Below are 8,921 nucleotides of genomic sequence, written 5' to 3'. Positions count from 1 at the left end.
GCCGACAAAAAAGAAATAAAACCTAGAGTTGTACAGCGCTACGTCGCTACTTGCATCAACCACGTGTTGAGAAGACCTACCGCCAGTCATGATTAAGCCTGCTGGAGCACCACGTGCTGTACAGTAAATAGAGGGGTACATTCCCCCACATACATTGTACCTCGGTAGTGGTGCTTTCCTCATTGTACATGCACCCTTTGTAGTCGTGAAGCTCGATGTTTTCGTCATGTACTTTATCCTTGGTTGGAAGTCAATAAACTTCTCCTTGCTGCCCCCAGGGAGAGGCGCGGGCATTGCACTGCGCTCGTGCTGACCCCTGCCACTACCCCAAACTGGGGCAGATGGGGCATGCAATTTTTGGTAGTGGGGCACTGCGTTCGCGCTCTCCCCCTATTTTACAATCCAAAGGAAGATCTATATACCCGCTGAAAAACTTGCGTGGCGGAGGAGAGTGCAAGCTATTGAGATCCGTGTTCTCCGATATGGCTTCCGATGTGTCGTTTTCTTGTGTTAAGTGAGAGTTGCTCAGAGCCCTTAAAATATACCTGCCCAAGGCTGCATCTGGAGAGAAAATTGCAATATTCGAAGTTTTTGCGCTATCTCTATTCGTATTATGTCTTCACATTGTGGGTGAAGAAGATGAAGAAATATGCCTGAGGTAGGTAAGGGACTTTATTGATCCTCGGAAGAATCATTTGAGGGCAGGTGTGGCAGGGAAAGTGGAAGCAGGATGACGACGGGCCCTCGGGCCACTCTAGATGGCCGCACATTGCTGTGCTTCAGCGACCCTTCTGGCCCAGCTCACTATCCCGAACTTTATTTTGCGTTGCGAGCTGTGAAGAGTGCCTACCATCGCTCCTGGTGGTCGGAAAATTAGGTAAAATAATGTGAAATTGTGATAGCTGACGATTCCATCCAAGGCACCTAAAAGCGAAGGCAGGTAGCTGGAGCCTGGTTTCGTGTGCTCGGGCTTTAGTGTCAGCAGCCGTGTTCGGACGAGAACACCCAAACGTAAGCAGTCAGATAGATAGATAGATAGATAGATAGATAGATAGATAGATAGATAGATAGATAGATAGATAGATAGATAGATAGATAGATAGATAGATAGATAGATAGATAGATAGATAGATAGATAGATAGATAGATAGATAGATAGATAGATAGATAGATAGACAGATAGATAGATAGATAGATAGATAGATAGATAGATAGATAGATAGATAGATAGATAGATAGATAGATAGATAGATAGATAGATAGAGAGACAGATAGATAGAGAGATAGAGAGATAGAGAGATAGAGAGATAGATAGACAGATAGATAGAGAGATAGATAGATAGATAGATAGATAGATAGATAGATAGATAGATAGATAGATAGATAGATAGATAGATAGATAGATAGATAGATAGATAGATAGATAGATAGATAGATAGATAGATAGATAGATAGATAGATAGATAGATAGATAGATAGATAGATAGATAGATAGATAGATAGATAGATAGATAGATAGATAGATAGATAGATAGATAGATACCCTAAAGTCGCCAAAGTTTGCAAAGAAATGCTGCAAATTTAATTCAAAGTACGTATAATGCTGCCTTGGTTGTCCTTGACTTAAGCGTTTTTTTTTAATCGTGAAAACACACAAACAAGCTCAATTTCACAAGCTTTCTCGAATTGCACTATCTTCTAAAGCAAGTCTATCTTTCAACTGCACCCCGAGTGCTGTGACGTCCAAATTTTCTCTTCACATGCTTACGGAAGATATTGTGACGTCCACAACAATGCCCGCTCCACACTTTGAGGGCAGGGGCGGTGCTAAAAGTAAGAAACCTAGCTTGTGCGCACTAGCGGTTGATACGGCGCCTGGATGAACGCACTTGCCGTAAGTGCTCATCCCCCCCCCCTCCTATTCTATTAAGGAAATCGGTTGGCGACACACAAGCGGCTTCTTTGAATGTTTTGGTGACGCACAAGCGCCTATTTCAGACATTTCGTTACCTGACATTTCATTAGCCAGGCTGCCACTTTAAGTCGCCAGGATTGGCACTGTAGTGGCCTGCCTGACATAAATCAAGTGTTGATGTTGGTAGGTGCAGCATACGAAAATGGATTTTAATATCAAAATAACATACCTTGTTAGAAGACGTCCGTGCTTTAGCTGTTTATAATGTTTCATTTTGGAACCTCCTATGGTGTTTGCTTTTCTTCTTTGGTAGCTGTCCAACACTACCCGCAATTTATTGTCAAGTGTGTTCAATGTTTTTCAGCAATTCCACTGTTTGAGTTGTTCTAAAAATTTCACTCATATGATATCTTCCAACAATAAATGCAATAAAAGTTGTCATTCCACCATCAAGATTCAAAACCTAAGCAAACACTGCGATGCGATTCCCGCTAACGCAATACTTGTACCGAGTGCATTGGACGCGCTTTTCGGTCTAATTAAATCGGAAATAGTAGTCGTGGCCATTTGAGGATTCCCGCTGTCACCCTGCTCATGATCCACACCAAAAGACACTGAAAAGTTGTCATGAGAGGGTTCAACGATGAAGAGAGCATGCTTGCTGCTGCTTTTGCGTTCGGCACCTCTGAACGTCACTTCGATTTATGCACATTTACTAGATAATTGTATGGGCTGCTGCGAAATTTAGACTTGCAAAAGACCTCCTTTTCCCTCAGCATCTAAACTTATTGACTACAAACAAGCTAGAATGAAGGTAGGAGCTGAAAGTGTTTAAACCGATGCGTTCGAAAACGATGTGTGATTATGAAAGCGCACGGTGTCTTCAAACTGCCCGAGCTTTCACATGACAGTTTTTTAGACACAGCTGAGTCTGTCGGTAAAACCGCATTGGCTTTCGCCCATGAAGTTTTTTTTTTCAAGACAAACGTACCGTAAACACGAGAGGACGGGTGCGTTTTAACTCGCTACTTGCTTTCCATAAACAAAATACCTTCGAATCACAAAAGATGGTCTATCAAAATCTACGAATGTGCAATATATCCCTTCGCGGATCACAAAAAAAAAAAAACTAGTGGTAGATCGAACGTATATTCGCAGTCGATGCTATGCAAAGCCTCCGCATAAAAAGTGACTGCGTTGTAATTTCTTTATTGACTTGAACGTCATGATGTGGCGCTGAAAATACACGCACAAGTGCATGAACATCAATAGCGTTGGAAAAAACGTGGCGCCCTCCGTTAAATGACCGCAGCGCTAGCGCCTCTAGGGGCGTAAAGATCATTCATGCTTGTTGGGCTAAAACTGCTATTATATTTGATCAAACTTGAGCTTTTTTGATCATCAATCAGAGCTACGTTCAATTTTATTTAACAGGTCTACGCATATTAGTGGGCCATTAGAGTTTCTTTATATGGCTCCTTTAAATATCCAAGAAGCAAACAGTATTCTTCGACCGTCGTCTGCGCCTCACCAGAATGACACAAAACGTCACGATGGGTGCTGACCGAGTGCGACCCGTTGTCTGGCATACTTATCTGGTGCCGGGATTCCCGCGACCAGGCACGCTTCCAGTCGTCGACCCCATCTTATCGAGCATCAAGCGAACCCCTAGACAACCCCCCGGCTCTGTCCAGGCCTTCATCGTGAGCCAACGCCCGGGCACCACAGCGCAAGCCGTGGGAGCCAGGGCCAGGACGAATGTGTGATGGCTTTCGCAGCGCCACCACCGAAAGCTCATTGCTTTAAATTCACCGCTCCAGACGAGAGCACCGTCGACGACATCATAGATGCCCTCGAAGCAGTAACCGGCCCAGCCGGTATCAAGTCCCTCCAGCACACGGTAGGTGCAAAGTTCGGCACCGCAGCCGCAAACGTACATGCAGCCACCAAGCTGAAGAGCCGGGGCGCCGTTCTCTTGAACGGCGAATCAATTCCACTAGTCAGCATAGGTCCTGAAATAGTCCACGTCACAGTCTTCCGGGTACCGCTGTCGGTAAACGACGCAGCCCTAGCGACTGCTCTCTCCGCCTTCGGCAACATGCAACATATCCAGGAGCCAGTGTTCAAGGGCCGCCCTGGGGTTGGCACAGGTGTCCGTGTGGCGCGAGTGGAAATGAAAAACCAAATACCGAACCTTCTGACAGTCAAGGGTTCAATGTCATGTGTGACTACCGGGGTGTCAAGAAACTGTGCTCTAAGTGCAGGAATGCCGGTCACACCGCCAAAGATTGCGCCATGCCCCATTGCACGCGCTGCAACGTGTTTGGACATGCCACAGAGGGATGCGCAGAACCGTGCCGCAAGTGCTCGAGCAGCCTTGCAACAGCTGACTGCGCACGTCCGAAGACCTTCGCAGCGGCTGCAGCAGCGGCAACCGAAGGACAAGCGTGCATCGACCTCACGCCCGCATTGCAAGATGATTATCCAGCGCTCGAGCCTGCGAGCGACAATGACACAAGCGACACTGACGCCTATGCTGAACCACAAGAAACAGGAGACCTGCCTCCCCTGTCTGAGAAAGCCTCGTCAACCCTTCACACCACGTCCGACACCAGCCACTTCTCGCCGGGCGCCTTAGAAGAACACAGCTCATCCAAAGCTGAAGCCCGAGTGTCCGTACTTAGCAGAGACCACGTGAGCTACAGCTCTGACACAGTTGGCACCGCCAGTAGCTCCGAGGCACCGAGAGCTTCGATGGGACGCGGCACCCGAACAACGGGACGTGCAGACGCTCCGGTCATCAGCCCAGAAAAGACCACAACGGTGATTTGGCCACCGACAACGACGAGCGCCCGCGCCAGCAAGTACTCGGCTCAGACCCGCAAACTGTGCCTGTCAAACCCCATTCACCAGATTACAGGTGCGGCCGCCGGTGCGAGTTTCGGTGCCAGTGCCATGAAAATAGACCGTGCAGCCGCTAAACGAGCGCACCCACCGGCCACGGACTCTGAGGGCTCTACGGACAGTAGTAAGCCCCGAAAATTCGCTATTGCTCTGACGACATCAGATCAATTCTCTCTTTAGTCATGTTCACTCGTTGAGCGCTCGCGCCCCCCCCCCTCTGCAAGGGGTTTCTTTGAAGTTTGCGCGCACTCTTCTTTTTCAAAATGGCTACGGTGCATTTTCTTTCCTTAAACGTCAGGGGTTTCAGACGCCAAGATAAGCAGAGAGAAGTCATGCACTTCGCAAGGTCACGTCATGTCTACATCCTCTTATTACAGGAATGTTTTTGGAACCCCTTTTCATGTGCAATTCTTTTGTTCACAATTTGGAGTTAAAGCCTTTTTTTCGCTGACTGAATCAAAAATGTGCGGAGTCGGAGTTGTTTTCTTGACACCAGCGTTACGTCGAAGAGCACACTGTGTTTATGGCTTTGACGGCCGCACACTAGCAGTAGACTTTGACCTCCACGGCAGACGAGTAAGGGCGCTCGTAATATATGCCCCAGCTCAACGTGGGGGCACGGTCGATTTTTTCAATTCACTTGACTCATTTATGTTTGAGAGCTACCCTGCTTTCTTATTAGGAGTTTTTAACTGTGTTGAGGACACCGACAGAGATGCGCGCGGACGCAGAGAAAGCAGACAATATAGCGGAGTTAGCACATTGCGACAACTCATCCGCAATTGACCATTTGCGAAAAAGCTTCTGCGCATGCGTGGTAACGGCGCAGCTGGCGCCCTCTATGGGCGCTTTGGTTTTGGTTGGAAAACACGAGCCGGGCCGGCCGTCACTCGTGCATCTCTGTGCCATCACTGAACTAAGTCGCCTCGCTTTAGCAGCGTACAGAAATGCCAGCGCACTGTGTGGCCTACGGCTGCACGAATTATTTTACTCAGAAAGGAAGCACGCATTTTTACAGGTTCCCGTCCGCGAGGCTACGTGCCGAAAAGAGAGATGCTTGGGTAGCTGCTGTGAGGAGACAGAATGCCGACGGTTCGCCGTGGGCGCCCAACAAACATTCTCGGATCTGCAGCGCGCATTTCATAACAGGTACGGTAATTTTAAGTGCTTATAACTTGGTTTGTGCAATCAGAAATCACGTTTACTGCAGGACGGCCATCAAAGTTGAAGAACCATCCTGACTTCGTCCCCAGTGTGTTCACCTACGTGAGAAGTCGCGGCGATGCTGCTGTGCGTCGCCATAGCCGATGGTGGAAGCGACAGAAAGGTAAGCGCTACAATCTCAGTTTATATTTACTGGGACAAAAACTGCTAATGCAGAATAGAGGAGCAGATGTTCGTGAAGGCAACCACACATCTGTCTGAGCGCGTGAACGGTCAGTTCTGTCGTGCATTTACGAAGGTCGCTCTTGCTTTCCGGACTCACTCCAGCTTTTAAAGATGTACGGTCTAAAGCACAGTCAGTGGATATGTGAATGTATAATAAACACTTGCTTCGAGCCCGGTACCACTCTAGTGAGCCGTTCGAGCACTCTAGGCTATCGTCTGGACGGCTGTACTGCATCGCTCCCGTCTGGTATTTTGTGACTGCTTTCATCATGGGCGAGGCCAGACGAGAAAACAACCACTTTCGAGGCGATTTGCAGTGGATAGTGTAGTGTGACAGGCAGTGCTTGCGAGGTTTCTCGTGCCTGCGGCACCGTGAGAGCACTTGTATAGATTTATTGCCCACTCGATCATTTTTGCCGCTGCTTCCCGCATTTACAGCGTGTTTTTAGGTTGTGAAGTCGTATTGTGAATGCCGCATGCAATGCCTTTGTCACCAGTAGGGTGGCCAGACATATTTCGGTGGTGGGATTCAACCATACTTTATGCTCGTGTGTGCGTTGGTATGTGTGCGTGTAATATATACACATGCAAAGCTGAAAATTTTCGGGGGTTTGAACCCCTCAAACAACTCTTCCGCTCAGCCATGTCCCTGATTGTCACTATTTCTTAGACACCCAATATGTGGCTGTTATGCATATCTCACCCTAGGTGCTTATTGTCAGCAAATGACCTGTGCATAACCACGATACCATTCTTTCAGGGGAGCTTGATACGACAGCCACTACTGCTACTCCTAATGACACGCCAGAGTTGCAGGATCCTCCCAATGGTGAGCTTGCTTGCACTTTGCAAACTTAAGTGCTGTTTTGAGTTTCTTCCCGTGGCATCATGTGATTGCTCAGATTTCAGCTGGCTTGATTCTGCAGACACATTCATATAGGGGATAATGGTCAGCTGATGTGTTGCTTTCAGAGAATCTCAACATGGACACTAGTGCTGCACAGGATGGTGTACTAGATGAGAATTCGGTGGACCTGCAACAACTGGAAAATGGTAAGTTTGTGTGCACTTTGCAGAGTTGAATGTTTTTTCAGCATTTCCCCATACCACGATGTGAATCCTGCCGCTGCTTGTTGCATGTGGCCCATTTCTGCAGTAACACACTCATACAAAGCAATTAGATGTCATGCTGTTGCATTGCTTGCAGAGAATCCTGACGAAGGCTTGGATGCTACAAAGGATGATGTACCTGATCAGGACTCGATGGAGCTGCAGCAACCCGAAAATGGTGAGTTTGTATGCACTTTGCAGAGTGCAATGCTCCTTTCGGCTTTTTCCCGTACCATGATGCCAATGCTGCAACTGCTTTTTGCATTTGCAGATAGAAACTCCTCAGCTATAGGCTTATTGTAGAGCTTGTTTCTAGTCCGTATGTTCATATGTGTAACATTGACTTGCAGAGGGCGCTCTAAGGTGCTTGACGAGCGCTTTTTCTGTGCCACTTGCAGGTATAAAGGAGCACATCTGGTCAGATTGCCGCTGTCAAGCCTGTGCTTCTAAGAAGATTGAAGTCCTGGAGCAAGAAATAGGAAATTCGCAGAAGTTTATCCTCCAGTTGAAGAAACAAAATGCAAAGCTAGAGGTGCAGCTAGATGCAGCCATGTCAAGGTGTCTCACCCTGACTACTCTAGCCACTCCAAAGGACTGCATGTACTACACAGGATTGCCGAATGTTGAAGTGTTCAATATTTTGCTTGAATACTTTCCACCACGCGCTAGAGAAATGTTGTACTGGGGCTCAGATAAAAAACGGCATAATGACCCTCGTGGCAACAAAAAATGGCAATCTGGCCACAGAATTTTTCATGGTGTTAGTTCGGCTCAGGACAGGTATGCAAGGGCAAGAACTGGCCAGGAATTTCCTGATGTCAGAAAGTCTAGTTAGTCACACTTTTTCCACATGGATTATTTTTTTACAACGAGAGCTTCGGCACTTGACACCCTTACCTACTTTAGATGACATAAGATCCCACCTACCAAAGTGCTTCTCTGATTTTCCCGGCACCCGTCTTGTTCTCGATGCCACAGAGGTGAGAATACAGAGGCCTTCGTCATTGAGCGCACAGCGCCAAACCTTCTCACCATACAAGCATTACAACACGTACGAGGCGCTTATTGGATGTACACCAGATGGATACATCACTTATGTGTCTCGCCTCTGGGGAGGCTCTAGCTCGGGTAAAGCAATCTTGGAAAGTAGTGGTCTTCTTGACAAGCTGGAGCCAGGAGATGCAATAATGGTTGATAAAGGTTTTACATTTCCTTACTTGCCAGCAGGTATAACAGTTTATCGGCCTTCATTCCGAGAGCCTCACCAAAAGCAGATGCATGCAAATAAAGTTGACGAAACCAGGCGCATCGCTTCTGCAAGGGTGCACGTTGAAAGAGCCATTGCAAGAGCTAAAAGCTTTCATATTTTGGATAGGCCCTTTCCTATCGCCATGATAGACATTGCTGAGCAGGTTTTTGAAGTTTGTTGCCTCTTGAGCAACTACAGGCTGCCTTTGATTCGAGAGGTAGATTAGGATTTGCAAGAGCACGAGCACAGTTTTCAAAAGGAAGCCAAGTTTGAAATTGGCCTGAGCTGGCTAGAGTTAGGAAATGATTTGGTGGCTGCAGCCAAGGCAGTAACAGAAGTCAGCTGTTTTTGGAC

At 47.3% G+C, this 8,921-nt stretch overlaps 2 pseudogenes; both read left to right on the top strand.

Annotated features, from left to right (window-relative positions):
- Nucleotides 1-255: 255 nt before the first annotated feature.
- LOC142771520 (U1 spliceosomal RNA) lies at nt 256-392 on the top strand (annotated as a pseudogene).
- Nucleotides 393-7,976: 7,584 nt separating this feature from the next.
- LOC119178446 (uncharacterized) lies at nt 7,977-8,806 on the top strand (annotated as a pseudogene).
- Nucleotides 8,807-8,921: the final 115 nt, after the last annotated feature.

The sequence above is a fragment of the Rhipicephalus microplus genome, chromosome 1 (genome assembly GCF_043290135.1).
Source record: "Rhipicephalus microplus isolate Deutch F79 chromosome 1, USDA_Rmic, whole genome shotgun sequence".
Classification (NCBI taxonomy): domain Eukaryota; kingdom Metazoa; phylum Arthropoda; class Arachnida; order Ixodida; family Ixodidae; genus Rhipicephalus; species Rhipicephalus microplus.
The sequence above is the reverse complement of the archived record's forward strand: the minus strand, read 5'-3'. Positions and strand labels throughout refer to the sequence as shown.